This window comes from Lissotriton vulgaris, chromosome 12 (genome assembly GCF_964263255.1).
Source record: "Lissotriton vulgaris chromosome 12, aLisVul1.2, whole genome shotgun sequence".
Lineage (NCBI taxonomy): Eukaryota > Metazoa > Chordata > Amphibia > Caudata > Salamandridae > Lissotriton > Lissotriton vulgaris.
Genome location: NC_141700.1, coordinates 553613395 through 553626900, shown reverse-complemented (window position 1 = coordinate 553626900; position 13506 = coordinate 553613395). Strand labels below are relative to the sequence as shown.

General features: G+C 48.2%; 1 pseudogene; it reads left to right on the top strand.

Moving 5' to 3' along the window:
- Positions 1–5486: 5486 nt before the first annotated feature.
- On the top strand, positions 5487–7519 carry LOC147677721 (uncharacterized; annotated as a pseudogene).
- Positions 7520–13506: the final 5987 nt, after the last annotated feature.

The following is a 13506-nucleotide window of genomic DNA, read 5'->3' as shown; positions in this document are numbered from 1 at the left end:
GGCCCCCCTGCCGCCACCAAGACTCCATCCGGGACACGAATGAGTGCCCCACCACCCAGACCAGCTGCGGGCGTCCCCCTGTCGAGAGAAAGCATTCTGTTAGGTGGCTTATCTGCGCACCGTGTGCATTTAAGAGAGGGAGGGGGGTGCTGTCACCCTGCCGTGCGGCATCCCAAGGCGACTCCCTCTCCTTCCCTCCCCCCCCGTGGCTTTCTCTCTCTTTTCTCTTTTTTATTTATTTTTTTAATTTTTTTTTTTTATATGAGGTGAGGGCGTATGTACGACTTGTACGCCCTGGAGTGCCATCTGCCCACTGCCTGGATCCTGTCCTCTGGCATGCCATGCTGCGCTGCCGAGGTCGCTGCGCCGATCCTGAAGGAGTGAGAGGCAAACGATGCCGCGCAATACCCGGCTTTACCCAGGCCTTGGCGCATTATGGCTGTAAACTGGAACTTACTTAGGTTCCTCCCGTCCTTATGTATGAAGAGAGGGCCCTCACCAGCTGGTCGAGCCCCCATGTACTTGAATAACCAGCATACCGCGCAGAGCCCCGACTCTGGGATGCAATGGAGACGTATCGTCGTCCCCCTCCTTGCCCTGTCCGTTTTGGACTGTCTCAGCGTTAATTCAACTGCCCTCGCCATTGGTTTAATGTCTCTTGCCTGCAGGCATTGCTGCGCTGGGCCCGATTTGCTGGGGGCTACCAATTCGCTGATACGGAATGCTCCAAAGAAAGCCGTCGTGAAAGCCGCCCTAAATAGCAGCAGCTCATATTTATCCGATATTAAGCCCGTGAGGGCTCCAAGGAGCTGGCCCAGTTTGGCATAATCGATGGGATGCCTGTCGTCCTTCTTTCTACCTTCAACCCTCCTCCAGCCTTTTAAGGCCGTCTTTAGATAGGCCGAGGTAGTGGGGTCCTCGCCTGTGTAAAGCCTGGCAAAATGGGCGATGGCGGATAAATGCGCCTGGGCCCACGATCTCGTTTTTCTCGACTCGAATGCCCATTGCAGGAATTTCTCGACTGCTGTGCGAGTCTTTGCCCTGTCTTCCAGCGATCTTAGGCCCCCAACTGTATGTCTTGTATCTTCTGTTAGCCTCTGCGGTAAGTGATTGCCCTATTAGCCATGATAAGTCTACTCCCCCAGGTCCCAAAGGGACGATGGAAAGGGGGTCATCTCCTTGTCCGCCCCGGGCACCAGTTCTCTGAAACGTTTCATTTGGGCCCGCGAGAGCGCGTCTGCTGCTGAGTTCTCTGCCCCTGGCACGTGGCATGCTTTCAGCTCCAGGTTCCCTTCCAGCTGCAATTTAATTAACCGTCGCATTAGCCTCAGCATGTCCGGGCATCTCGCTGCGCCTCTGTTAATGGCCTGTACTACTCCCATGTTATCTGACCAAAGCGTGAGTTTCAGATTTTTTATTTTCTCGCTCCAAATGGTCAGAGCCACAATGATCGGGAACAGCTCGAGAAACGTGATGTTCCTGGTGCGCCCCTGCGCATGCCATTCATCCGGCCACTGGCTGGCGCACCAACTGTTTCCCAGGACCGCGCCGAAGCCAAGGCTTCCGGCCGCGTCTGTGTAAAGAGCTATCTGTTCGGCCGTTACCCACCCTGCCCTCCAAATCAGCACCCCGTTGAAATCTTGTAGGAACTCGTCCCACACCTGCAGGTCCTGTTTCACGCCTGCGCTCAGCCTGATGTGGTGGTGCTTGTGGGTGACGCCGGCCGTTAGCCCTGTTAGGCGTCTTGAAAATACCCTGGCGGGCGGGATTACCCGCGCTGCGAAGTTAAGTCTACCTATCACTCGTTGGATTTCCCTTAGGGTGGCCTTGCTCCGACCCCGTAGCTTCGATACTTCCTCGCGAAATTCTTTCACCTTGTCAGGAGGCAGCCTGGCCGTTCCCGCGATAGAGTCCAATTCTATGCCCAGGAACGTGAGACTTGTGGTCGGGCCTGTAGTTTTCTCTTTTGCGAGGGGGACCCCTAGGGACCTAGATAGATCCTCGAAGGCTGCCAATGTGCTTGCGCACACTGAGGACCCTGCCGGGCCTGTGAACAGGAAGTCGTCTAGGTAGTGCAGCTTTCCCCCTTCCTGGTGCCGGTCATGCAGCGCCCATTCTAAGAAAGTGGCGAACTGCTCAAAGTATGCGCATGAAATTGCGCATCCCATGGGCATGGCTTTGTCAATAAACACGTCCTCGCCCCATTGGAAACCCAATAAATGGAAGCTGGAGGGGTGGACCGGCAATAGTCGGAACGCAGATTCAATATCGGCTTTCGCCATGAGGGCTCCTCTGCCTGTCGCCTTAACCAGCTCGATAGCGTCGTCGACTGACGCATAGCTCACTGAGCAAGCTTCGGGGTCGATACCGTCATTCACGGAGGAACCTTCCGGAAACGATAGGTGGTGTATCAGCCTGAATTGACCTTGTTCTTTCTTGGGGACCACGCCTAGCGGGGAGACGACTATGCCTTCATGCAATTCCTTTGGGAGGGGGCCCTCAACTCTACCCAGTTTCAACTCTTTCTCTATCTTGGCGCTAACCACTTCGGGGTGTTGGCTTGCCGACTTCAGGTTACTCGCCCCCGCCGAGGGGAGCGGGCCCTGGAATGGAATAACAAAGCCTTGCTCGAAGCCCTCTACCAGTGATCTGGCCTCTGCTTTGTTCGGGTATTTGTTTGTTAATCTGCGCAGCTGTTGCGTAATAATGGGGGATCTGGCCAGCTGGCGCCTACAAATGTCCACCAGTCCCCTCCTTTCCCCTGCGTTGGGGCTAACGCTTCTTGCTCTTTTCTCTCTTCTCTCTTTTCGCTTCGTGTTTGGAACCTTTGCACGCAACGGTGGCGTGCTTGCCCCCGCAGCTAGCGCATGCGTGTTGAAACTTACAAGACGAGCCCCATGAGCAGTCCCCTGCCTCGTATCTCCAACAGATCGCCTTGGTTGCGGTTGGGGAGTACGATCTCCCGTTCGACCGCCTTTGATAAGAACCACTCTTCCCCTTTTGGTAGGAGCTCCGAAAGGGCTGGTCGCCTTTTCCCGCCCAGGCCCTAACATCTTTGGCTGTGAGCATCTTGTGGATGAAACCCGAGACGTCCTCCTCATTCCACTCCATTTCGGGGTGCCTCTGCATTTTTAATCTAAACCCTTTATCGTATTCTAACCAGGCATCCCCCGGGAACTGCCTCTGTGCTAGGTGGATATTGGCCTCGTAAAGCCACAAGTCAGCCGCGCAATGGGGGAACCTTTCCACTATAATGCATGCCATGATTTTAAAGGCATCTAACCAATTGTCGAAACTGCGCTCTTTTCTGGCCCCACGCCTTTCTCTCCTGTCCTCTTCCTTCCTGTCGCACGTGGTTAGATCAAGTCCCTCTAGCTGTATTTCGAGCAGCGAAAATATGTCAATGAATTCTTTGCGCCATATCCCCTTTTTTACCGCTAGGGGGATGAGACATGCCAAGCCGGTGGCTTTCGTAGTCAGGGACGCCGGACCGGGGGATGGCCTGATGTACTGATCGTTGACTACCCCGCTCGGAGGCGGGCTTCCCGAAACGGGGCCGTAACCCCAACCGGGTAGTGGGGAGATTTGTTCCCCCTGGGCGGACAAGCTTACCTGTTCTTGCACTCTTGTCTGACGGGCCCACCCCGGGTCGACCATATGCCACGTGAGACCTGCCGCTTCCTCCGCGCGCTGCTCCCTAGGCCCTGGTACCCCTTGCCCTGTGCCATTAAGTAGCCCCGGCGCCAGCGATTTTAGACATTCCCTTACGATGTTGCTAATATGCTCACCCTTTTTCTTTTGGTCGGTGGTCTCGCTCTGGTCGCTGCCCTCTGGTCTCGGCGGGAGGGGTTTCTGCCGCACTTTCCTCGGAGGGTTCCTCTTCGATGTTCTCTTCATCGGCGTGTTTTTCAACTTCTTGGGTGCGGAAGGCCCTGGTTCTTCGTCCGCCTGTTCTACCGGTCTGTTCTCTTTCCCTTTGCCCAGGTGGGGGTGAAGCCAGTCGTCGCCGTGGATGGCCGATAACTCGCGGATCTTCAACAGCACCTCTGCCATCTCGTCCGGCTGGCCTTCCGACATGTCGTGAGTCACTGCGCACTTGTGTGTGGCTTCTTGGTTTCTCGCGTCTGCGTCAGGCCGTCAGCTGGGGGCACAGCTAGCTGCGTGTGCTTATCCCGGGCTCTGAGCTTGCTGCGGTTTTTTACCTGTTGTTGCTTCGGGGGAGCTGGCACGGCGCGCCGCGCTCCGTAAGGCGTCCTCGGTGATGGCGACCTTGATCTTCAACTGGAGCCCTGCCGTCTTCCTCTTCGTCCTTCGCCGCGTCGCCTCTCTTCCTTTTCAGTCGTTGTTGCTGTCACGCCGTTCTCCCAGCTCCTCGAATGCGATGTGCTTCTGCTGGGAGGGCGGCGTCGCTTAAATCCCCTTGAGCCCTCCATGCAGGCCTCAGGTGAGTCCCCCTGATTGGGGGGTTCAAACAAAGCCAGGTTGACCATTGGGCGCCCTTTGGGGGCGCTCAGGTCAACAGGTCACTTCCGGTCGGGTGGCTGGTGCGCACCCCGCTTCCGCTGGTTCCTGTGCGCATCGAAGCGCCCAGAACCAGTTTACCCCCGCTGGTGGCACCACGAGGGTTATGGCGCCGGCCTTCGAGCCTCCCCCACCCTTCGGGCGGGTGCGGCGGCCTCTGCAATTACCACTAATGTTGTTTACCACGTGACACTTACCACGCAAACGTCTTTACAACGAGGGTGCCTTCCACGACCGTCTTTACCACGGGCTGGGGGGGGGAGACGTGGTATTCCTTCAAGTCGTTCTGCGTGGGCTTGGGGGGGCTGGGGGGGCTCGGAGGGGGGCTGGGGGGGTCTCCCCCCCAAAAAAGACAAACAAACAAAGGAGCGGATTACTCAAATAAAAAAAAAACGCACTTCAGTACCACTGAAGTAAAAGGAAAGTGCCTCCCCCAAAGACGTGCCGTGTACGTTAAAAAAGCAGTCCTTTTTTAATTTTGGTTGCCGTGTTTTGACGCTTGTTTCGATGGTGGATGGAAGTACGGGATGCTGGTGAAAGACAGGAAGGTGTCAGGTAAGAAAATAATCGTTATCGGCAAGATGGCGGCGGCTCCCTAGACCGCTGTGAGACACCCTCTGCCCAGTGCCTGGGAAAACCGAAAGGGCTATCTCCTTTTTATGAGAATGACATGAGAATGACCTATATCCGCGTTGGCAGAAAGATATAATGAATGAATGAACTCATATATCCGGGAGGAAAGAAGTAATATGCGTGGAGCTTACCTGGCATCTGACTCTCCTTCTATAGCAGACCGGCCTCATCCATCTCTGCACCTGGTGGCCTCGGTGCTCGGCTACGCGCTGCTGAGGCTTCTCTCCTGGCACCGTCTTCCAAATGCTCCGAGCGCTCTGAGCGAAGGCAGTGAGGCACAGAGAGGTACAGAGAGTTCCTCCATCCGGACCGGCGCCTGTATCCCTGCAAAGATGGCACCAAAAAATCCCGCATCGGGTATTGCTGCCTCCAAAGCCCGAGCGGCTAAACAGGCTATCCGGGAACAGAAGCTTGCGGCAAGGCGCGGCTGCGGCTCTGTATCGGAGGAAGGAGCCTGCCCTGAACAGCAACCGCACAAGAGAGAGCGAGGTCAGTCCAAGTTGGCAAAGACTCCCGTTACACCGGGGCCCGGGCCAGGGCCGTCTGTGGTGGACCTGTTGCGAAAACTACCCGCCGGAGCAGCTGTTTCTTCCTCCCCTGTTCACCACGCAAAGAGCGGGACGGTGATTGCTGCCGCTCCCGCAGTTCCCGCCGGCCCTGATTCGCTGCTCTCTCCCCAGGCAGTGTTTGCTTTGGAGCCCGGTACAGTGATTCCCATTGAAGTCCCTGAGGCTTCACAACGCTCAAAACCGACGGAGGCAACAGAGGCCAGAAAATCGGCAGATCCGACCCCTTCTGAGGCGACTGAGGCTGAAGAGGCTGAAGAGGCTGAAGAGGCAGCTGATACCACCGCACAGCGACAATCAGATACACAGGCCCAAATGGATGGGGGGCCACCTGGCACAGAGGCAATGCCACCAATACCATTAAAATCCACAATGCAAATAGCACCTACATCAGCGGGGCTGGTATCTTCTCAGCAAGGGTTGGCATCGATTCATAAGGAGGTAAGGCCTGCATCCACACCAGTACCTCAACCAACACAGGCTACGCACACCCTCCACAGTGATGTTCCTTCTGTTTCTTCTGTCGAGCCTGTCGAGCCTAACTCTCTTGAATCAGTTCCAGTTCCAGTGCATCCCCAGGCATGCACAACCCCCCTCGAGACAGTTACGTCCAGCTTGGGTAAGGAGACTACCATCGCTCGGCAGCATCTAAATGATGGGCAGTGTGCAACTGACTTCAAATTGGGGTCAGGTTTAGCGTCAGATACAGACAAGGAACCATCAGAGTTTTTTACCATCTCTGAAGGTGCGGAGGAGTCTATACTGCTTCAGGACCAAGACATCGACTCAGACTCCTACTCTCTCTCTGATTCCCAATCTGACTCAGAAATCTGTACAAACACGGATGCAAGCTCACAAGATAGTGATCCGGACGTAGTTATGGGCAGACACAGGAGGCACACAGTGCTGAAAAAGAAAAAAGGCCACCTTGGTGCTAGTGGTCGCCCTAGGGCCCAATCTCCTCATACTAGCATGCAGGATCCTCCCTCCAGACCCCATAGCGATAGTTCCCCTTTTTTTGATCAGCAAAATGCCACCTTGACATCTGTCATGGACACAGTGCTTCAGGCAATTGCCTCCCATAGGGAACAGACGTCAAAAGATGGGCGCAGGGCTCAACAAGCACTTCATAAAGTCCAGGGAGTTGTACGCAAACTCTCTAAATCAGTGCTGCATCAAATGCAAGAATGACCGACATGGAGGACCGCATAGTGGTAAATGAGGCTGAAGCCACAGTTGTAAAGGAACAAGTAGATGCTCATGATGCTGAATTAAAAGACGTCAGGTGGAAACTGGAGGAAATGGAAAATCGCATGCGACGCAACAACCTCCGAGTACTTGGTGTTCCGGAAAAAATTGAGGGTGAAAATGTGCGTATGTTTGTAATCCAGCTTTTCAAGGATACGCTCCCTGAACTTTCCACCTGGAACTGGGAGCTAGAGGTGCAACGCGCCCACAGAACTCCATTTACTTTAAGGGCCACAAAGGAACAGTCTAAATATCCAAGGGCTATCTTAGTGTACTTTGGAAATTTCCTCCTCCGCCAAGCTATTGCCGAGAAAGCAAGACCAGATGCTCATCGGACAAGAGGTGAAATTTCCTATTTTGTTAGACCCGACTTCTGCCACACCACGGTGGAGCGGAGGTGGCGGCTTCGTCAACTGATTAAGCCTTTCTTGGAGAAAAAGGCCCAGGTGTACCTGAATAACCCGGCAACTCTGAAAGTCATCTATAAGGGCCACGCTAAGTTTTTCACTTCAGAAATCAAAGCAAGAGACTTTCTTGACAGCATGAACTAGAGATGTACTTTTTCACTATAACGTTGGGCCTTACTGCCTTAAAAAGAGGGGGGACTAGAGGGAACTAGAGGGAACAAGAGGGAAACAGCACACCTAGTCAAGGCTATGAATTAGATAACGTCTTTGTGAGATAGCCACCAATTAGTTACTAAATATTCTTAAAAAAAAAAAAAAAAAAAAGGAAAAAAAAGAGAGGAAAAAGGTGGGGGAAAAAAAAAAAAAAAAAAAGGAAATCCCTATGGTGCTAGCATGTGGGCTATCTAAGTCCTATCTAATTCCTCTAACTAAACGATAACCAAAATATACATAGAACTGATGTTTATCACACTCTCCAGACAGGATTTTTTTAGCTCTCTATATAAAAGTACTATAATGGGTCACACTGTTTGCTCTCTTAGTTCTCTGGCTCTATCTTACTCACTACTGCTTTTTTTTCTTTCTCTCCTTTTTTTTTTTCTCTATTCTATTCTCATCATGTATTTTCTCCTATCTTATGCCCTCTAAAAGGACTTTATAAGATATAAGTCTATATGGGTGACACTGGGTAGAGATGTCTCTCCATCACAACAGACTCTAGCTAGAGTCTAAATGCCTCACTGGGGGAGAGGCGGGTAGGGTGGGGGAGGGCAGTCAAGGGGTGCGAGGGGGAAAGGGGGTGGGGGAAAATGCAAAAAAATGTACAAATTCATTCGCAAATTCATTCGCAAAGTAAAGTATATGCAAATATTATTTGTGGATTACAACAAATATGGCAGAGAAACAAGAGACATTATAATTTTTGACGCTAGCTACAGCTCATTTGGTCGATATATGGAAACCAGGTTGAACGTATTTTTTTTTAAATGGGGAGAGTGAGTTTATGTTCATGGAACGTGGCAGGTTTAAATGATAAAAGTAAAAGGGCTCAACTATTCCAACTAACACGCCAGAATCCAGTAGACATACTTTGCCTGCAAGAAACTCATATTGTAACTGCTGATAGGGAATTACTTAAATTACCTGGATATAATCTGCTGGTAGCCACAACCCAATCCTCTAAAACTAGAGGGATAGCTATTTTAGCTAAACCTATTATGGGCCCCCCGACTCGCAGATTAGCGGATAAGAATGGCAGATGGGCGATAGCTCAACTAGAATGCGGTCTTACAATATGCGCAATCTATGGCTCAAATATGGATGATCCCACCATCTTCCAAGAGTTAGAGATAGAACTGGCCTCCTGGACAGGCTCCTTAATTTTTTGTGGGGATTTCAACATAGATATAGGCGTATTCATCAATAACAGTCTCACTCTGAATTATAAAGGACGCAAACCAAAGGTATTTAGCGCACTTAGGCAATTAATGGAAACCCATAACTTACTAGATATGTGGGTTCAGTCAGGCAAAAAGACGGACGGTCATACATTCTTTTCTTACCCCCACAATATATATTCCCGGATCGACTACATCATGTCATCGTTAGAGGGCTTGGTAATGATCGATATGATCAAGTCCCCTAAAACAATTTCGGACCACAATGCGCTCACCTTTGTCTTTGATCTCCCCGAATTGGTTAAACCAAAGTGTAATTGGACCTTTGACAGAAGACTCTTGATTAATCAGGAATTCATAACACATATGAAAAATTGGGCACAGGGCTTTTTCGATTGTAACCGCTTTAGCGCGTCACGAGTAACGGTCTGGGACTGTTTTAAAGCGGCAATAAGGGGAGAAACTATCTCATTTGTCGCCAATAAAAAGAAGCGGGAAGACAATATTAATACACAGCTCATGGAGGAACTTTCTGATCTTGAGACACTCCATGCCACTCAGATAGGCCAGGGGGTCCCAACATCTGAAACCTCTAAAAAAATACTGATATTAAAAAATGAAATTAATAACACCTTGATCCAAAAAGCAGCCGAAACCTATCAAGCTAATAAAAACAAGCTATATGAATCAGGGGAGAATGTAGGCAAACACCTAGCATTACGAACACGCCAAAAACAATCACAAGGCAATATAAAGATGATTGAATATGAAGCCAAGGAATATACATCCAAGCAGGATATCCTAAACATATTTCAAAAATATTATAAGAAATTGTATCATAGCGATTTGACAAATTCGGACTCGGACATCACGTCATTTTTGAACAACTGGCTCCCAGACCAAGACATAAATACTAGGATAGATGACAGGATTAAAATAATACTCGAGAGAGAAATTACCTATTCTGAGGTAGAGATTGCCTTATCCGAACTTTCCAATGGTAAGGCGGCAGGCCCCGACAAAATCCCCCTAGAACTGTATAAAATCCTAGGTAAACAAATAATTCCGTTATTGTTAGATCTCTTTCTCGGAGTGCAGTATCACTCCGCCCCACCAGACTCCTGGAAACTAACGAATATTATAATTTTTCACAAAAAAGGTAAACCATCTCAGCTTCCATCATCTTACAGACCGATATCCCTGATAAACTCTGACTCAAAGCTCTACTCAAAAATACTAGCCAACCGACTGAACGGGGTTATCAAACATCTCGTATCCCCCTGGCAGCACGGATTTATACCCGGAAAGGGCACTACAGATCATACCCGGAGAGCCACTACCCTTTTTGATATCATGGGAACCACGGGGGGCGAGATGGCGATGATTCTCCTCGATGCCGAAAAGGCTTTTGATCGAGTAGCATGGCAGTTTCTCTGGAACATATTAGAACGAAAGAATTTTGGATACAAATTCATCAGAACCATCAAAGCCTTATATATCGATCCTAGTGCAAAAATCTCTATATGTGGCAATGAGTCAGAGCTTATCAAGGTACATAGAGGTACAAGACAGGGATGCCCATGCTCCCCGATCCTGTTCGCACTATACATAGACCCCCTTATTCAGAAACTACTTTTGACCCCTTTAATACAGCCTATTAAAATAGGGCCATATTCCACCAAAGTCATGGCATATGCGGATGACATTGCCGTTATAACTAACAACCCCACGGTGGCAATCCGGGAAATCGAATCAATTACCCAGGCATTTGGCACATATTCAGGATATTCGTTAAATAGGGACAAAACCATGGTGTTAGCCACTGATAATATCCATTATGAAAGTGCTCTCAAAGTTGAAGAAGCTACATACTTAGGCATACGCCTTACTACTAAAGTGGAGAGAATTATCCATTTGAACTACACTCCCCTCACTGATAAAATTAAAATAGACCTCAAAAGAATAGACAACTTACATCTATCTATAATTGGGAGGGCTAACTATATTAAAATGAATATCTTCCCGAGGGTCCTCTACCTTTTTAGAGCGATCCCGTTGCTAGCTGGAGATAACTTCATTAAGTCTATTGAGTCTGCTATATCTAAATTTATATGGAGCTACGGAAAGATAAGAAGATCCCTCCGCTTAATGTCGCTTCCACAGGATAGAGGGGGACTAGCTATCCCCAATCTAAAATTATACCTCTGGGCAACACTGATGCAATCTATGGATCCCCTGCTTACGGATAAAAAAACTAATACCTATACGCCCCCAGACCTATATATTCCATCGATCTATGAACTTAGTCTCGGTGATAAGTGTAAAGGGCTCTTTTTAAGACAGGTAGAGCCCTCATACTATAAAAAAATCAAATTGAAGACAGTCTTAGACGCATGGGTGGGTTGGAAAGCAATCTCTAAATACCTATCAATTCCCAATTTTACAAGATATACTCCTCTTTGGCATAGTAAGATCATCCCCCCATCCCTTAATGATGCTACCTCGCAGAGGTGGGAACATCTAGGTATCAATACAGTTGGCGACATATTAGGACATAATATCCCTATATCTTTTGAATATTTTCAAGAAAAATATCGTGTCCCTACGCAAGATTTTCTTAAATATTTTCAAATACTGTCATGTATCCGCAATGCTTTTCCAATAATAATACGAGACAGACTCCCACTTCTTGAAGCTATTGGTAAGAAAACGACAAGAATAGGGACTCTGTATCAGATTCTTATGGGTAATCTCCCTGATGATATCGAAAAAACAGAACAATCTTGGGCTGTAAAACTGGCAAATCCTAATGTTGATATCGATCTTTCACTAGCGCTATCTACAAAATACTTTATAGCCTCAAATTTAAGAGCACAATATTATAAAACAGTATACAACCTATACTATACACCCGCAAAATTATTTGGTTGGGGTCTTCGGGCCGACGACAACTGCCCAAGATGCAAACAGCCACTGGCCAATCTACTTCACATGTTCTCAGAATGTTCGGAGTTGAGGCGGTTAAAGACCATGATGTTGGAGTTCTGGGCTCAGGTCTTTGGACGTCAGATAAGGGACTCACTAACTCTCTGTATACTAGGCCACGATGACTCACTGGGTCATAATAAAGAGGAGCAAGCTGTAGTTTTTCTGGGGTATGCTGTACTTCGTATCATTTTGGCAGCTCGCTGGAAAGACGTAGACCCCCCTACTTTTCATATGTGGCTTAGTCGCTTTCTTGCAATCTATAAACAAGAAATCGCAATATATGCTACTAGGGGGAGAAAAATGAAAGCAATAGGAGCACAGATTTGGGACCCGATTACAAGATGGTACACAAATGAGGTTCGCCAATTAGGTTCTGCCGATGATTAATGGACATCTCTTTTGTTTCTCAGATTCCTGATCGTTTAATCTGCTTATATTTTTCTGTTGTCATTTTTATTTTTATTTTTCATTTTTTTTTCTCTTTCCTCTCTGGTGTTATTATCCCACTTGATATTGTATAAATTGTTCTGTTAATTAAGCTATGTGATCATCTGCTGTACCTACTTCTGTTTCTTTTTGAATCTTATGTATCACTATGAATTTGTCAATAAAAAAAAAAAAAAAAAAAAAGAAAATAATCGTTTTCATTTGTGCTTAAAGTACGTTAAAATGCGTGGTATAATCCTTCGTTGCAAATTCCAGCGTGGTAAAGCCACTTGTGAACTACAATTCGCGTGGTAATGCCATGCGTGGAACTTGTAATCGTGGTAAAATCATATATTCAGACAGTGCTCACAGAGCAGGGACAGTCAGCTGTTTGTGTAATTTGTGTTGGGGCAGCGCGGCAGAAAGGTATTATGTAAATGCATGTTGTTGGGTTCCATAGCTTGAGGCGTGCGTTTTGGAAAACTTTGTATTTTGAAGTCACTCAGAGTGATCTTATCGACACTCTGGAGCAATGGAAATTGTGTCAGTGAGTGCGCTTTTTCAAAAAACGGAAGGCTGTGTTCCCCCTGGTTTGTAAATCATGACGGCATAATTGGTGACTTAGAGCTCTGTTTGCAAAGGTCGATGTCAATTGTGGTGCACTTTGCGGCTACTATAAAGCAGCTGTTCACTTCTCCGCATGATAGTGTGTTTTCTGAATATAATTTTTTCGCCGCTTTCCTGCATAAGATGCTGCTGTTTTCTGAGCACGTCTTAGAAAAAAAAAACTTTGTTTCTAAGCCATTCTGCTGATTGTGCCAAAAACAGTGTTGTACAAATTACGATAAATAAGTGGTAACAATTTTAAAACATGTATGTTTGAAAGAATTAATGAATATAGCATGAAACTTAAGTTGTACACATTGCTAAATAGACATAATATGCTGTGGAACTTGAAAGGCACTCTAGGCCTTCACGAAAGTGCTTAGTAGCTTATGTATAGAACATGATATCCACCACCCTCAGCCTGTGCCCCAGCCCGGCCCCCTAGGAATTGTTGTTGTCACCTGACAACACTAGAACTCTCCTTCAACACGTGCTCTGAGTCCGGGAGAGGCTGAGCAGGTGTTCAGGACAGGCCTGCCTCTCACATTAGCTGAGCAGTGCCACTATAACCCGTTCTGCATAGAGATCCCCTCTCCACCAGCGTTGTGACTGGAGACAGACTGACTTAGCTACTGTACAGCAGCATACACAAGGTATTATTGAATTAAGGCTACCACAGTAATGTCACACTGATGAGGGGTTAAATATACCTGT